The following is a 17,910-nucleotide window of genomic DNA, read 5'->3' as shown; positions in this document are numbered from 1 at the left end:
CATTTTAAATGACTGAGGTTTGGAGTTGTTACTCAGTAATAAATAGTCAGAAGAGAGACACTGGCTTGGAAGTGAACATAACGTAGGAAATGAGGGAGATACGGAAGAAAGGCACGACACTGGGACCTGGTGCCCCACTCTTCCCACTAATAAAAGAGGAGTCTCTGGAATCAGTCAGGGATTTAAGAGAAAGAGTGCATTTAAGAGAAAGAGATCACCAGAGAAAGCATATCTTTGCATCTAGTGGTTATTTGAATCTAAACTTTTCCACCTGTGAGTCTTTCCTATTGTCCTTAAGCCTTCAATAAAGTTTTAGAAAATGCTGTTGCTAGATTAGAGCAAACAAAAAGCACAGAAGGACAGGGAAGAAATAAGCAAATAGTCACACCCTAAACTCCGTATTTGTTGTTGTTCAGTCGCTCAGTTGTGTCCAGCTCTTTGCGACCCCATGGACTGCAGCACGCCAGGCTTCCCTCTCCTTTACCATCTCCTGGAACTTGCTCACACTCATGTCCACTGGATCAGTGATGCCATCCAAATAGCATGAGGCAAATGCCCTATGGATCTTAAGTCCGACTGCCCGGGGTCAAATTCCAGGTCTACAAATTCCTTGATTTATCTCCTTGGACAAATTACTAAAACCCTTTGGGCCTCAGGTGGCCCATATATAAAATTAGAGTTAGTGCTGACTCCTTTATGCCTTCTATCTCTGTCATCAGGGGAGAACAGGGAGCCTCAGAATCCTTTCTTGTCTTTGCCCTCGACACTGACAGCCTTACTACGGATATTTGCCTTGAGTATCAACTTGGTTTGAGAAGGGAGAGAATGGCTTAGAAACCCAGAGAGTGACTCAAATGCCACCAGACAACAAGCATTTTAGGTATACAGCATGTCATGAGAAAATAACAGTGGTAAGAGGATGCAGCGTGTCTTTGGAGAACCATGAATAGATCAAAATGCATTATATCTGGTGTGCAGAGTAGAAGGTATGGGGAGTGGAGTGGATAGAAGAATATGAGCTGGAGAGAGAGACAAAAGCCAGGTCATAAAAAGCCTTTCTCTCTCACACCAAATAGTTCGGACTTTGTCATAAGAGCAAGAGGGGAGTAATTAATAAAGTCTGAAGTGGTAGACACTTTATGCTTATCACACACTAACATTTAAAGTTCATAGAAATTCACAAGGCAAATAGGGAAGGTACTGTTATTCCATCACAAATTAAGAAACTGAAGGCTAGAGGTATAGCCACTAAGTACTGGTTTGTAGTCTTCTTGGGCCCAGGCAGCCTGAGGCAGAAAATAAAATGTTGGCGGTAGGAGCAACTTAGCACATACACATGTTAAGAGAAGGTTACTTGATAAGTCCTTTTCCTTCACAACCCTGGAATTTCACTGTAGGAAAAATAAACAATAAACATATTCCAGGCAATCCAGCTCATATACCTAAGTTTACCTCCCACGCTACAGTAATAAAACCAAACACAAGTGGGTGGTCAATTACCTATGCCAAGCTTTTCCAAATGATTCTTTTCAGCAAAACACATCTGTCTTGCAACCTTTGCTCCACCAGACAATATCCCCATTGTTCATATAAATAAACAGCAAATGACTTCGATGGGTAAATCACACATCAGGGTTAAGGGTGTAAAAACTTACATTACATCCTAACAATAAGGTATCACAAATTGGGTTCATGATCAGCTTATCTTGGCCTCTGTTGGCAATATGAAGGAAATTCACATTCTTTCCTGAGCAAAGAGACTTCCAAATCCAAGTCTACTTTGCTCTGAATTTTTGTGTTTCAATTTTATCTACAATGCTTTACTCAAAACTATTAAGGAATAAAATCAAGTCTCTCTACAATCATTAACCTTTAAAGTTTCTAACCCAGAGAGAGCTCACTCTAAAGACTCGGAATGCTTTACCAGTTAGGAATATTGGAATTTTTCACTAATATGAGGCCTGTGCTTTCCACAGTATCCCGTTATTTTTTAGATATTAAAGCTCACCGAAAACTGGAACCTTTGCTAACATTAACGACACAGGAGGAAACAGTAGTATTCGGAGGCTCTCTCATCTAAGGGAGAGAGAATTTTAAAAAAAGACATCTACCTCTATTATTCGCTGGTTGTCAGAAATCCAGTAGATGAAAGGAAATGGAGTTTTAGACCATTCCAGACTGTCTTTATTTTAAGACTTTCACCATAACAAAACAAAAAAAGAAAAAAAAAAAAAAACCACCATTTTTACTTTTCTAGTGTGTCTCAGAAAATGAGCATTTTGTAATTACTACTTTCTTTTTTGGGAAAAGGTGCCATTATTTTGCCATTCCTCCCAGACACCATCTCTCTCACCAAACCCTCTTGCCACCACCACTATGGATTTCTTAAGTCCTTAGATACTTCCTTAAATTTTGTAGACCCCTGCACTCCATCCTTATTGCCTGACTTACACAATCTAAACCTGATTTGACTTCTGTCTGTTCAATTCATTCTCCACTCAAATAATCAGCATTGTCCTTCTAAACAGTAAACCTCATTATAAACCTTCCCATTTCAACATTCCTCTAAAATGATTCTAAAATTCTTCAAGATACATGTTAAATTCCTTAATATGGTCCCCTCTTACCACCTATGACTTAGCTGTAATTCTAGCCCCAGGGTAAAGGGTGGGGTGACGCAGTCCACAACTGAAAGAAATCACTCCTCACGTGAAGCCAGCAGAGGTGGTCTGGAAGCAAATCCAACCAACTATTTAGGTTGAAGTCTTTTATGTTCCAGGCCTTAAGAGAGAAGACAGGCAGGTCCTTCAGCAGGCCTGAAGTCCTGAGTCTGGAATTCTGGGGTATCACATAGGGTTACATGAAGCGAATATTATGGGTGCCTCTCCAGAATGTTTTCCTACTGGAGAGTATTTCTTCAGTTCTCAATTTATTCTTTCTCCTTTTGGGAAACAACTTTGATCCTTGAGCTGGATTGACCCCCTAGGAGGTTCTGATTGGTCTAAAGCAAGCTAGGCCATGGGGAATAAGTCAGGGAGGGGTATATAACTGAGCCCTAATCCAAATAGCCCAGAGCATTCCTCTGGCCCTAAAACTGCTTCAGAGGCAGGCACATAATCTAAGATGTGCTCTGGGCTTTGATAAATATAGGGAAACATCCCATCTCTTCTGGCTGTAAAGAAGGAAGCCTGTGACCTGCAGCTGCTGGCAGCTACTTTGCCTCTATGGTAAAGTCAGACGAAGGATAAATTCAATACATATGTGGGTGGAGAGCAAGGCAGAACACTCAAACAATCACAGAAAAATGGAGCTTCACTCCTGAGGTCATTGAGGACACTTAGCTTGTTTATTACATTAGCCAATAAATTCTCTTTACTGTTTAAACCCAGACCTACCACCCAAACCATCCTAACTGATCCTATACCCTCTCCAACACAGTCCCTTACTCCTTGTAAATTCTTTCCTCTTCCCACCCTCATTTCACCTATTTTATCTCTGGGTCTACAGGAGAGGTTGTCGGAATTTAACTTCTTCCTCTGAGCCAGTAGGGACTTAGAAGTGAATATATGCTTCCAACTCTGTGGACAGGAGGTAGGGGGCTCTTCTGGCACCCTTATCTCAAGGTTAAATAGCTTGGAGACAATTAGACATTTCTTCTCCAGATTTTCAGCACAGCTCTCATGCTAAAAATGTTTAATCTTTTGCCAACTTGAATTGCACTCCCAAAGGTCCCCTCTGTTAATTTGACTTCAGTTTGCTGCAAGACCTGGGAAAGCCAGAAAGAGAGCAGTGGGGGAAGGGGGAACTCATCCTTCTACAGTGCACACTGAATTGCTCGTGGTGACCTGAAAAGATTTCTGTCTTTCCATATACCCTCCTTCTGCCCAGAATCCCCACGTCAGGACTCAGGCCTTACAGATGTTGGCCCACCTTTTAAGAGTTAGAAAAAAAAAAAAAAAAATAGAGGTTATGAAGCCAGGAGTACAACTGAGCATCCTCTCCATCATACTTCCCAGTATGGTACAGACTTCTGTCCCAGCTCTTGTCATTCCTTTTCACACCTACTTATGTTCAATTCTGACTCCCTTACCAGACCTAGACGATAAATGCCACTTGAAAGCAAAGTCCCTGTCATACAGTAAAGGCTCCAAAATTTTTTTTTTTACATTGTATCTCATCCATGAGCTAAAATACAGAAACGACCAGCTTTAGACTTCTTCTATAATTGAAGTCTCCAGTGAATCTTATAGACAGCAGGAGAAGGAAAAAGAGCTTTGAAGAAGGGAAGGTCTGAACCTTTATGGGAATGAAAAAAAGAACTTTTCACTCATGCCAGAGACACCAGACCCTTGTGCTCAATCATTCAGACTCAGCAAACCATCCAGTAGACCTCTTGCCAAATCCCAGTTAATGAATTACTAGCCTTAACTACCTAACCCAATTAATTACTTCACCAACACAATGCTGCTGCTGCTGCCTGCTACCTCATTTAAAAGTAACAAACCCTATCCCTACTGTGAACTCTTCATAAACCCTGACTTTTTCAAGAGGGTGCTTTGATGGCTACTGCTCTCTCTCAGTCAGAAAGAAATAAATTCAGTCTTTATCTTTCAGATTTGAGTTCGAGGTCTTAGGGACTATGATTCCTTTTAAAAATTACAGTCTTACTTAGAGACCTGACAACATACCCAATCTATAATGAACATGTTAACTTTCAGGTGGGTGAAATAAACTTTCTCCCACCTAGAGTTCTTACACCATTCCCACATTCCCAGCCCTCCATGAGTCTCTCTGCAAGTATTTTATTTCCTATTTTACCCATTCAATAAAACAAAAATGAAATAGGTTCCCTTCTTTTCCACTCAATAAAGCTCAATGCCAATTGCTTAAAGTTATGAGTTACTAAAGAGATCTTAAGATAAATAAGAAGAACCATATGGATCTAAGACACAAGTTATCCAAAATACAACCACTTAATTGCCCAGGTGCCCAACAACATTAAGGGGAGACAGTTCCAAAGTGTCTTGAGTTACATGAGATTTAAGTTTCCATGTAGAACTTCAAATAAAACTTCTGTATAGATTTCCAGCAACAAATTAATATTTTCTAACGGGAATTTTTTCATTTTACTCTGTTATATTAATTCTTAAAGAGATTTTACTGGTATTTTTCTTCTAATATACTCTCCTTTGTAATTTCACTGAAGCTAATCATGTAACATAGTAGCACTTTTTAATATATTTTTTAAAAATTCAATGCAGGGCTTCGACGAGTCCCAAAAAGTGATGATGAAATCCAGCCTATGTGTTTGGCACTGACATTTCACTTAAGCTGGGTGTGGCAGATGGGGAAGTGGGCTGCAGTCTGTTTTAGCTAACTGGTAATAAAGAGGTTCCATCTCAGGAATCTTCCTTTTTATCCTCTTGCTGATGGTGAGAATAGTGTGAGAAAACACGAGCACATCAACCATCATACAGGAACCACACAGTAAACATTTTGTTCAAAACTAAAATTCAGTGTAAGAAAAATAAATATTGCGATAGCTCTTTGCCCCTAAAATCTCTCCCCCTAGCTCCAGTGGCATTATCCTTACTTGCTCTCTTGTGGCTGGGTGAGATGGAGCAGAAGAAGAGGTGCCAGTTCTAGAACATTTAATTACCCTCTGAGACTCTCCAGAACCTTGTTTATCTTCCCATGTGGAGACTAACTGATCTGTCAGACTGGACCCCTAAATAAGTAAAGCTGAACAAAACTTTCTAAGGATCTGTAATGAACACAAAACGTGAGCAAGAAATAAATCTTGTTATTTTAAGCCACAGAGAGTACCAGGTTATTTCTTACTCCAGTAAAACAGAAGTCTATCTTGACTGATTCAAATGTAATATAATCCCTCCAAGGAATCGAAGCCATTTGGGTACTAAAATACATCTTGATAAAGTGACTTAACCTAAAAGTAATCTTCCTGGATACTAATAATATACTAAGCGGAGATTATATGTCACACAAGTCTCGTAATTAAGAAATTTCAAGATATGGGGAGATATTACTTTGCTCAAAGGATACAAACTTCCACTTATAAGATTAACAAATTGGGGGATCTAATACAGCACATGGTGATTGCAGCTTATAATACTGTATCACGGGGCTTCCCTGGTGGCTAAATAGTAAAGAATCTGCCTGCCAATACAGGAGACACAGATTTGATCCCTGGTTTGGGAAGATCCCCTGGAGAAAGATATGGCAACCCACTCCAGTATTCTTGCCTGGGAAAACCCAAGGACAGAGGAGCCCAGCGAGCCACAATCCATGGGTTGCAAAAGAGTCTGACACAACTGAGTGACTAACAAAAACACTGTCATATTATAATAATACCAATGATACTGTATCATATGCATGAATGCTCTAAGACTGCTGCTGCTAAGTCGCTTCAGTCGTGTCCGATTCTGTGCAACCCCATAGACGGCAGCCCACCAGGCTCCCCCGTCCCTGGGATTCTCCAGGCAAGAACACCAGAGTGGGTTGCCATTTCCTTCTCCAATGCATGGAAGTGAAAGTGAAGTCGCTCCGTCGTGTCCGACTCTTGGTGACCCCGTGGACTGCAACCCACCAGGCTCCTCTGTCCATGCGATTTTCCAGGCAAGAATACTGGAGTGGGGTGCCATTGCCTTCTCCAAATGCTCTAAGACAGTAGACCTCAAATGTTCTCATCACAAAAAAAGAGAAAAAATGGTAACTACATGACCAGATGGAGGTGGTAGCTAACACTATGATGGTAATCATTTTGCAGTTTATACATGCATCAAATCTACTTGTAAACCTTAAACTTACACAATGTTATGTGTCAATTGGATTTCAATAAAGCTGGGGGAGGGGAAGAAATTTTAAGTAAATATAGCATGAAAATGGTTTCTCACGTCACCTTAAGTTAAAATCTCAACTGACAAACTAAACTCTAAAATTAGAGGCCAAAGTGAAGCGAAAAGAGCTCACATCTCTACCATACACTTCCTGCTTTAGCCCTAGTAGGGGCCAGAGCTGCCAGCATAATGACTGCTGTTACCCCAGATGCTGTTGCTGATAATTATAACCAGGCCTTTCCCTCCTCTTTTCTCGTTTCCTTCTTAGCATGAGTCAACAAACTTTAAGCTCCGTAAGGGGCCCTGATCTTTCTTTTGTTCTTGGCAGAAGGAGGAATACTTTTAGAAAATTACCTTACTATTTTCCAGGGGGGTCATTATCGGCCACAGAACGAGAAACTGTGTGTCCCTGAGGGCTCAGATACCCAGTTACGGAATCTGAGCTCTCTGACTCCAAACCACAGAAGCCTCACCATTCTGTATTAGCTCTGGTTGCAGAAGCAATTCGGAGAAGGCAATGGCAACCCACTCCAGTACTCTTGCCTAGAAAATCCCATGGACGGAGGAGCCTGGTAGGCTGCAGTCCATGGGGTTGCGAAGAGTCAGACTCGACTGAGCGACTTCACTTTCACTTTTCACTTTCATGCATTGAAGAAGGAAATGGCAACCCACTCCAGAGTTCTTGCCTGAAGAATCCCAGGGACGGGGGAGACTGGTGGACTGCCATCTATGGGGTAGCACAGAGTCGGACACGACTGAAGCGACTTAGCAGCAGCAGAAGCAATTCAGGATAACACCTCCCTTCTTAGGCTACCTGGGCCTCAGTTCCTGGGGAGCAAATAGGGCTTAGATTTTTAGAGTTAAAAATAAAATCACATCCAGGTTGGGAGTCATAAATCTTCACTTCAGCAGATGGGTACACTACCACAGACTTCCTGGAGATCAGCTAAGTTCTTATGACAGAAATGTAGTGCACTGTCTCTCTGCGGGGGACAGTGTGGTCATGAAGTCAACTTCTTCAACTTGAAAAACACAGTCCATGCCACTGATGCTATGTGCTTGGACACCATCAGTGTCTCAAAAAGAGAAAGAATATGCAAATGTTCTCCATAGATTTGTACATTAGACTCCTGGAGTCCTTCCAGAGAGGACCCCTCCCCACCCCTCCTCCCCTTCTTATAATTGAAGCAGCACTCTGGATACAAACTCACCCTTTTCCAGTCTTCGTTTACATTTTCTCAAAGAATAGTCCTAATAATTCCTAAATTGAGCTTGCCTTCTTTTACCATCGTGGCAAAGTGCAATTACAGTTTAAAGGGAATATTTATGTATATTAGTTAACAACATCATTGCAACTTACGGCTCACACATCAACACTTAATTAGTGTAAGCATAAGTGACATAATTGCTACAAGGCATGCATTTGCTAGTAATGTGAGGTAATTTCATGCACTGTGCACATTTTAAATATCTGCTTTATACTCTGTCAGGCTGAATTTTTAAATCAATAAGGGATATTTACATGGATCAGAAAATGGTCTTCTTCCCTATTATAGACAAATATACTGTTTTGGCCTTTTGAAGCATTTAATACCCTACAGGATTTTTAAAAGCAAAAAAAAAAAAAAAAGGTTAAAAATGGGCTAAAGACCCTGCCTTCAGGAATAAAGAGAACCCCTTAATGTGTATAGGCTCATCCACATTAATTATATGTGTTGTCCTCCTTCATTTACAACTACTTACCAGGCATTTAAATGTCTCTCTGGGCATCACAACTTGTAGCTTAGAAATATTTTTATTAAATACAGTGCTTCTATAAAATGAGGCGTTCCAAAGCTCCCCTCAAAAATCACAAGTACTCCTAAGAAATTAGGAAGAGAGGCCTTTCTAAAATGCACATTTTTTTCAAAGCAACTCCCTCCAGACAATTCTCCAGCAGCTGCTCCTATGCTTCCTTGTCAAGTCCAAACCACAGGCTGAGACAGCACCAGCCCCCCCGATGGGGCTCCCATCCACCTCCCAACCCTCCAGTCACTCTGAGGATGGGTCTGTTTCCTCTCCCAGGCTATGATCTCTTTCTGCCTGGGGTCCCCGCTCTCCTTCCAGTGTCAGCTCATCACAGGTCCTGACTGCACGCTCCTTTCTCACCGCTCATGGCAAGGATTACACGGTTGGTGACTCAGGCCTCTGTCTCCTGCACTAGATATCTGACAAGACTCAAATGATGAATTGGATTCCACTTAGTTAATCTCCATGTAACTATGGTGAAGACAGTTTCCAACAGAGGCAGGGCAGTGTAGTCAGCAAGAACCGGGGCTTCAAGAGGAAATCAGTCCAAAATTTAAGGTGATTTTTGTGAAAATGCCTTTCTGTGCCTCAGGTTCCTCATATGTAAAATGGGGAGAAATGGCCTAAATGCCAGTCTCATAGACTGGCTGACCCAAGTTGCAGACTCTGGACTCTGGACATGGATTTTTCCCACTTGGCTAGTTTTCTGCCAACCAAGACTCCTGTCCACCTGATTCTCATCTACAGGCTTGTCCTACCTCACACTCTCTTTCCCCACATCTCAGCCCCAGAGAGCAACTAGGCCCCCTACTGCTCTGGAGCAAAGTTCCATTCACAGCAACACTATACTTCTAAATTACCTTTTTACCCCCAGGAAAGCAATCAACACTCCATCTAAAGAAGGAAGTGGCCTAGATTTAAGCTCTACCTCAGCTTCTATGTAAGTTATTTAGCAACTACTTAAGTACCAACTATAGACATGCCTTGGAGATATGGAGGGTTGGGCTCCAGAGTGCCACAATCATGCAAATGTCAAATAAAGTTAGTCGCATGGATTTTTGGTTTCCCAGTGCATGTAAAGTTTGAGTTTACACTACATGTAGTCTCTTTGGTCTATTAAGTGTATAATAGCATTGTAACATCTCTTTGATCTATTGTGTAATGTATTTTTTATGTCTAAAAAAAGTATCTATCTTAGTTTAAAAAATACTTTATTGTTAATAAATGCTAACCATCACCTGAGCCTTCAGCAAGCCATAATATTTTTGCTGGTGAAGGGTCTTGCCTCAGTGCCTATGGCTGCTGATTGTTGCTGAAGTTTGGGGTGGCTCTGACATTTTTTTTATTTTGACCACACTCCATGGCTTATAGGATCTCAGTTCCCTGATCAGGGACTGAACCCAGGACACAGCAGTGAAAGCACCAAATCCTAACCACTAGACCACCAGGGAACTCCCAGGCAATTTCTTAAAATAAGACAACCATGAAGTTTGGCTGCATCAACTGACTCTTCCTTTCACAAACAGATTTCTCTGTAGCAGGCAATGTTACTTGATAGCATTTTACCCATGATAGAATTTCTTTCAAAATTGGAGTCAATCTTCTCAACCCTGCCACTGCTTTATCAAATAAGTTTATGGAATATTCTAAATTCTTTGTTGTCATTTCAAGAATCTTTGTACCATCTTAACCAGGAGTAGATTCCATCTCAAAAAACTACTCTCTTTGTCCATCCACTAGAAGCAACTCCTCATCCGTTAGTTTCATCATGAGACTGCAGCAATTCAGCCCCATCTTCAGGCTCCACTTCTAATTCTCAGTGTCTTGCTCTTTCTAGTACATTTGTAGTTCCTTCCTCCACTGAAGTCTTGAAGCCCTCAAAGCCATCCATGTGGATTGGAATCAACTTCTTCCAAACTCCTCTTAGTATGGATATTTGGACCTCTTCCCATGGATCACAAGTGTTCTTAAAGGCTTCTAGAAGGGTAAATCCTTTCCAGAAAGTTTTCAATTTCCTTTGTCCACATCCATCAGAAGAATCGCTATCTACGGCAGCTATGGCCTTACAAAATGTATTTCTTAAATAATGAGACTTGAAGGTCAAAATGACTCCTTGATCCATTGGCTAAAGAATGAATGTTATGTTGCAGGCATGAAAACATTAATCTCTTGGTATATTTCCATCAGAGCGATTGGGTGACCAAGTGCATTGTCAATGAGCTGTAGTATTTTGAAAGGAACCTTGTTTTCTGGGCAGTAAGTCTTTAAGAGTTGGGCTTAAAATATTCAGTAAACCATAATGTCAGTAGTGTTAGTCACTCAGTCATGTCAGACTCTTTGCAACCCCATGGACTATAGCTTAGCAGACTCTCTGTCCATGGAATTTTCCAGGCAAGAATACTAGAGCAGTTAGCCATTCCCTTCTCCAGGGGATCTTCCTGACCCAGATATTCCCAGGGATATCTTGACCCAGGGATCAAAGCTAGGTTTCCCACACTGAGGGCAGATTCTTTACCATCTGAGTCACCAGGAAAGCCTAATGTCAACAGATGTGCCATCATCCAGGCTTTATTGTTCTGTTTATAGAACAAAACCAGAGTAAATTGAGCATAATTCTTGAAGGCGCTGGGATTTTCAGAAAGGTAAATGAATACTGGCTTCAATTTCCTCTGAAGCTTTGAAGCCAGGAATAGACTTCTCCTCTCTAGCTATCAAAGTCCTGGATATCATCTTCTTCCAAGAGAAGGCTGTTTTGTGTACATTGGCAATGTGTTTAGTGTAGCCGCCTTCATTAATTATCTCAGATCTTCTGGATAATTTGCTGGAGCTTCTGCATCAGCACTTTCTGCTCCATCCTATAATTTTTTTTCCACTAGAGGATAATTGCTTTATAATGTTATGCTGTTTTCAGCCATATATCAACATGAATCAGCCACAGGTATACATATGTGTATACATCCTGTACTTTTATGTTGTGGAGAAAGTTTCTTTCCTTAAACCTCATGAATCAACCTCTGTTAGCTTCAGAACTTTTCTTCTGAAGCTTCCTCACTTGTCTCAGCCTTCATAAAATTGAAGGGAGTTACAGCCTTGCTCTGGATTTAGATTTTGGCTTAAGGGAATGTTGTGGCTTGTCTGACCTTCTATCCAGACCATATCAGCAACAATACTATTTTATTTTCTCATAATTCACATGTTCACTATAGAAGCAATTTTAATTCCCTGCAAGAACTTTTCCTTTGCATTCATAACTTGGCTTAAATGTTTGGTGCAAGAGGCCTAGCTTTCAGCCTGTCTCGGTTTTTGACATGCATTCCTCACTAAGCATGATGATTTCTAGCTCTAAAGTGAGAGACATGTGACTCTGCATTTTACCTGAATGCTTAAAGGCCATTGTAGGGTTATTAATAGGCCTAATTTCAATATTGCCATGTCTCAGGAAGTAGGGAGGCCTGAGGAGAGGGAGAGAGACAGGCAACGATGGCTAGTTGGTGGAACAGTCAGAACACACACAACATTCATCGATTCAGTTCATTGTCACGTATGGACGTGGCCCGTGGTACCTCAAAACAGCTACAACAATAACAGAGATCATGGATCACAGGTCACTATAACCAATACAATAATAACAGAAAGTGTGAAAATAGTGAAAGAACTAGCAAAGTGTGACACAGGGACACAAAGCGAGCAAACACTACTGAGAAAATGGCATCAGCAGACTTACTTGCCACCGGGTTGCCACTATCTTCAATTTGTAGAAAATGCAGTTATCTGTGAAGCATAATACAATAAAATGCAATAAAATTATGTACTCCTGTTTATTTATTCAGGATGCAGTGGTGAGTAAAAGTCACCTTACAAAGTGCAAATGATTCCAACTGAGCCTGGGGCAGGTCTTAAACCTGTCCGAGGCTGTTTCTTTAACATGGAGAAAATAACCACCCCCCACTAATAGGCCTATGATGAGGATAGAAAGAGAAAATGGGGATATATTATAAACTGTAAAATGTGATGCAAATCAGGATTATATCTTATCCCTTCTCAACTGTTTTCCAATTTGAAGTCCATAGGAACCTAGCAGTGAACGTTGCTTTGCTAAATGATCTTTCCTCTACAGTTTCCATCTCCGGAGCAGGCAGTATTCCCCATAAGTTCAGATCTTCCTGCTTGACAGGCTAATGTGCTGCTGCCATCCCCCTGATATTAGTCTAATTCTGATTTGAGGCTACAGAAGTGACAAGTGAAGCTATTTTAGAGGTGCCTGGGGTCGTAAAACATTTTGAAAATTATTTTGCTGTCGAAGTCACGTCAGAACAGATCTGCATGAAGGTTCTGCGGTTCTGAACTGAACGTGAGGTGCCTTTCTGCTTCTGCTCTAGAGAGAGCTGGCATGATGAACAGTGCCATCATCAGTCACTTTGCTGAAAGCCAGAGAGGCCCTCACTGGGCCCACAGAGCCGGGGCCCTGGGGATTTGCTCAGCAGCTCTCAGGAAGCTTTGCAACCAAGAGTGCCTAGAGGATCCAGGAATAGGACATAAAAAGTCTCTTGCTACCAAACGACACACTTTTTTAAGTGTCAGAAATGAATGTCTTTTTTCAACAGGAGAGATCCAGCAGCATCAAGGGGTATTATCCATCTTGTACTTTCTCAAAGAATGATTGAGAAAACTTGTAACAATCAGAATTGAAATTCTGTAGCTATTTATTCTTTTCTCTCTGTGCATTAAGCTGAGCTTTCCTCTTTAAATAATGATAGTTATAAGTCCAATGAATATGGGAGGACATCGACCAAAAAAAACCAAAAAGATAATTAACCATAGCTTTGAACTATGAGCTTTCAAATAGAGGAAGCCAGGAGGTATCTATCATAGAGGTGTGTCACTTATGACCATAGATGGGAGAAGAGCATCCAGAGAAAGCAGGAGATGGGGCCAGAGTCTGTACTACAAACCTCAAGCCCATGAAGTTAACAACTTCACTTTCATCTATGTATCTTTACAGGGTAGGAGATGTATATATACAAAAGATAAGCTCCACCTCCAAAGTACTGAAATGACTGAAAAGACAAAGGTAATTTCTAAATGTTATCTTCTAAGCCTCACAAACCAGGGTGTGACATCCTTCAGGATTAGAGCCCTGTGTTATCCACTTCTGTATCCATCACATCACATGGTGCTCTATTCACAGAACATCATCCACAGGTGCATGTGGAATGAATGAACAGATAACTATGAGGGAAATAGGAGAAAGAAAGAGGAAGGAAATGAAGGAGATAGAAATGAACAAAGAAAAGACAAATTGCATAGAGAATAATTAGCACATAAAATTCATGGATAACAATTAGAAAATATGATAGCTTGTTCAGCTTAAGTTGCTTGGCAGATAAAAAGCAACAAGGTGAGTCAAGTGCTTCGTCAAAGGAAGAGAAAATTACTGCTACTTGTTCTTGTTCCTGTACTTTGTCTATCTTCCTTCCCAACTGTAGACCCTCTCTGGACACAAAGAAATGGAAACAAAAGTACCTTTCAGACAAAAATTCCTCTTGCATTTGATTAAGTCATCTCAATGGCCTGGTTCCTGCAGCCTTCTATAGACCCATAATTCTAGAACACAGTGGCTGAGATTATTCTGCCTATTGCCATCACTTAACTCTATGCACAAAGGTCATTCAAACATAGCGCCACCATCACAGAAGTCTGCCCCACTAATGCACTAGAAGGATTCAAAGTGGTCTATCAGATTCAGCAGCTTTCAGAGAAAGAATATTATTTGTAATGCACTGTGGAAAAGTAAGCATCAATGGTGCTTTTGACCTTAATTATTTGTGATAATAACTAGCTGAATAGAACCACATGGTTCTCAGAGCTGAAAGAGCATATTTCCACAAACCTCCATCAAGTAACTATTATTGATGATTCTAAACTTTTTAAATAAATATTTCAGAATATGGCAGAACCATGGTGTCAGTAGGAGACACACTCAGAATGTCCTCCTGCATAGGGGCTATTATTTTCCTAGTTATACAAATGAAAGAGGTTTTATCCCCTTCTCAGTAGCCTGATCTATTTATGTCACAGACTTCCACTCAAAGATTTAATAGCTAAGAAACTGTTACTCCATGTCTTCTCTCAAACACATGAACAATTCTTGCCCTCCATTTACCTCATGTATATCAGATTATATCTGTCCACATCTTCAAAAGCTCTATATCTAGGCCCTAGGGAAAATCTGTATTTGAACAAGGATGGGTCTAGATCTGGTATAGACTAGACACTCTTAAGTTTCCATAAGTATAGATACACTTTAAAATAGGGCCAGCCCTTCTTATATAACTCATCTGACCAGTTGGGCTTACCACTTGGTTTTCAAAACTCAAATTTACAATCACAATAAACATCTGTCAAGTTGCTTATAGACAAAATCAGACAACTATTTTATAAAAGTAACAATACGGTAACAATAACAATACCTATTTTACCTGTAACTTGTGGGTATCTTCAGGCTGTTCAGTGGCGAAAATAAACACAACAGAATTCAAACTAGAAACTATTTCTAGAAGACAAAGGCTTAGGTCAAATATACTTTATCTCTGATGGATCCAGAATCCTTAAAAACAAACCCTGGATATTTTGTTCTCTTCGTTTAGCCATGCCATGCTTCAGTAAATAGCGAGCACTCTATAATCCTCACTGACCATTAGTGCATAAAGAATCCAAAGTTCTAGCCAAGCTTTTCAGGAAAATTGAGAAATGAAGCCAAGTTACAAAAGGAGAGCTACTGAATCACACAGAGCCCACCTTCAGACTGGCTCTCTCACAGTTCTGCACTTCACTCCTGCAGGCCTGATTCAGATGAAATTATCACTGGCCGGGCACCTGCTCTTGCCTTCAAACAGCTTCCAGGAGAGTGAACCAAAATATGCTTCATCTACAAAACAATTAAGTAGATACACAATCAGACTGACATCAAACCTCTTACCAGCCAGCCTAAATGCTAGAAGACAAAGATGCATTCAAAGTTGCACAAGATTCTGGACCTAAAATGCTATGGTAATGCTAAATAACACTCAAAGCACAGAGAAAAATATAAAGGTGTATTTGGGTTCTGTGCAGAATGTTGATAAACCAGCACTGTTCATGAATCTGACAAAAAATGAACATGTACTACAAACACAAAATGAAGCTGAAACTGAAAAAGGGAAGACACAGGATTCCAAAAGAAAAACGTTACCCCAAGAGTACAAGACACTTTGTGAGCTAACAACTTTGAAGTTGTAAGCAGATTAAAACAACAACCAGCCCAGATACGATAGGGAGTCAGTATGTTCTAGGAGGGTTTTCTTTGAGAAGAAAGTATTGCTTATGCACAAAATGAGATTAGATAATTTTGGTAACAGTATAAAAAGTCACTTTTATTTCAATAACCACTGGGCAAAAGAATGCAATAAGATAATAAATTCATTTGTTAAAAGTCAACAAAATGGCAAAGACAGAAGAAAGAAGAGCTATCCAAAAAAGCCATTGTTTAAATATGAGTCATGTTAAAAATGAAGCAAAACTGTAATAAAAGCAAACCCATTTGACTTTGACACTAGAAACATTCTTCCTCAAATGGCAATAATGTTATAATGTTGGACATAAAAAGAAGGAAATGCAATCCAACACCTTTATTTGAATTTGCGGTGAATAATATGTACATAGCCATAAAAACAAATAATATTTATTGGTTTTCAGCCTTCAGTAAAAGCTAAAGACCAAGCTCATAATAATTATAGTTTCAGAAAGGAAGGTAAATGTTTCACCATGACTATGTAAAATTAAAAGAAGAGCTGCCAGAAATTGGGAAGTGAACGTGGAAAAGAGGCAATAGAAGGAAGAGCAGAAATATAAGTACGTGTATATATATATATATATACATATACATATATATATACATACACACACAGATATATATATGAAATTAATCACAGGAGGGAGTAAAAAAGAGCAGTGTATAAAAGCAGTTGGTTTGGGAGAGTGAAAATGAGGTTGAGGAATAATAAGGAGAAAAAATTCTGTTTTTCATTTCAAACTCACCTCTGCTTACAAAAACTAAACAATACATATATCAAATAGTCATGTTGTACACCTTAAATGGGGAATTCCCTGGTGGCCTAGTATGAACTTGAGCAAACTCCAGGAGATGGTGAGGGATAGGGAGGCCTGGGATCCATGGAGTCTCTAAGAGTCAGACATGACTGGGTGACTGAACAACAATAACACCTTAAATAGGTGCAATTTATCAATTATACTTCAATAAAGCTGGAAAAATAAATGAACACATATACATTGCATATTTCTTTTAAATAAATGATTTAAATAACACAATTAACATGGAAAGAAAAAGCACAGCATGACCTCAAATATATGTTTATGTTGGGTGTACATGTGCTTAAGAAAAAGTCCCAAAAGATATATGCCAACTCATTCGTGTGTGTACATCTAGAAAATGGATTACTTATGGCTTGTCACTCCCTTCTTTACATCTTTAAAGACTCTTTTTTTTTTTAACAATGAGCACATATCTTAAAAATAGAAAAATATTTTTACTCTCAAAAATTAAATTTTAAAACTGTTCTTAATCCAATAATTAGTCAATAATAAAATACCAATATACTGCTTCTAGATTTAATATTTTAAAATTTTTTTAATATTTGAATATATTAAAGTGGAATTATTACACTATATATTAATGTTTTATATAAATGGGATTATACAGAACATAACATTTTTAAAACTATTCACCACTCATTTATTTACAACACATTCATGTCTCCATGTATCACAAACTAGCCAGAATGTTATTTTGCCCAACATGTCTGCTTTACCCAGAGGAGAAGATACTGAAGCCAAGAACCAGGTTTTAATAATCCTGTAACCCCAATTTCTTGCACATCAAAGACATGTAGTGTGAATCAATCAATCTGAGAAAAAGTTCACTATACTTTCCTGCTGTGTGCATAGTTACCAAACATTTCCCTTCATAAACACTGCATTTGTGCACACAACAAAATAAGCAGGGCAGCTATTTAACAACACAAGTCCCTGATGTTTCGTCTTCCCTTTCTGACCACCTGGACAGCTAAAAGGGCATTTCTTTCCTGCTTGATCATTCCACCTTTGCTAAAAGGTAACTTTCCAGCAGAAGGGCTTCTGTGGGTGTTAAAGGAGGCTCCAGCAGAGGGGACAGCCCTTCCCAACAAAGATCTCTGAGATCGTAGGAGAG

Source organism: Capra hircus, chromosome 8, assembly GCF_001704415.2.
Source record: "Capra hircus breed San Clemente chromosome 8, ASM170441v1, whole genome shotgun sequence".
In the NCBI taxonomy this organism is placed as follows: Eukaryota; Metazoa; Chordata; class Mammalia; order Artiodactyla; family Bovidae; genus Capra; species Capra hircus.
This window is presented reverse-complemented; position numbering follows the sequence as displayed.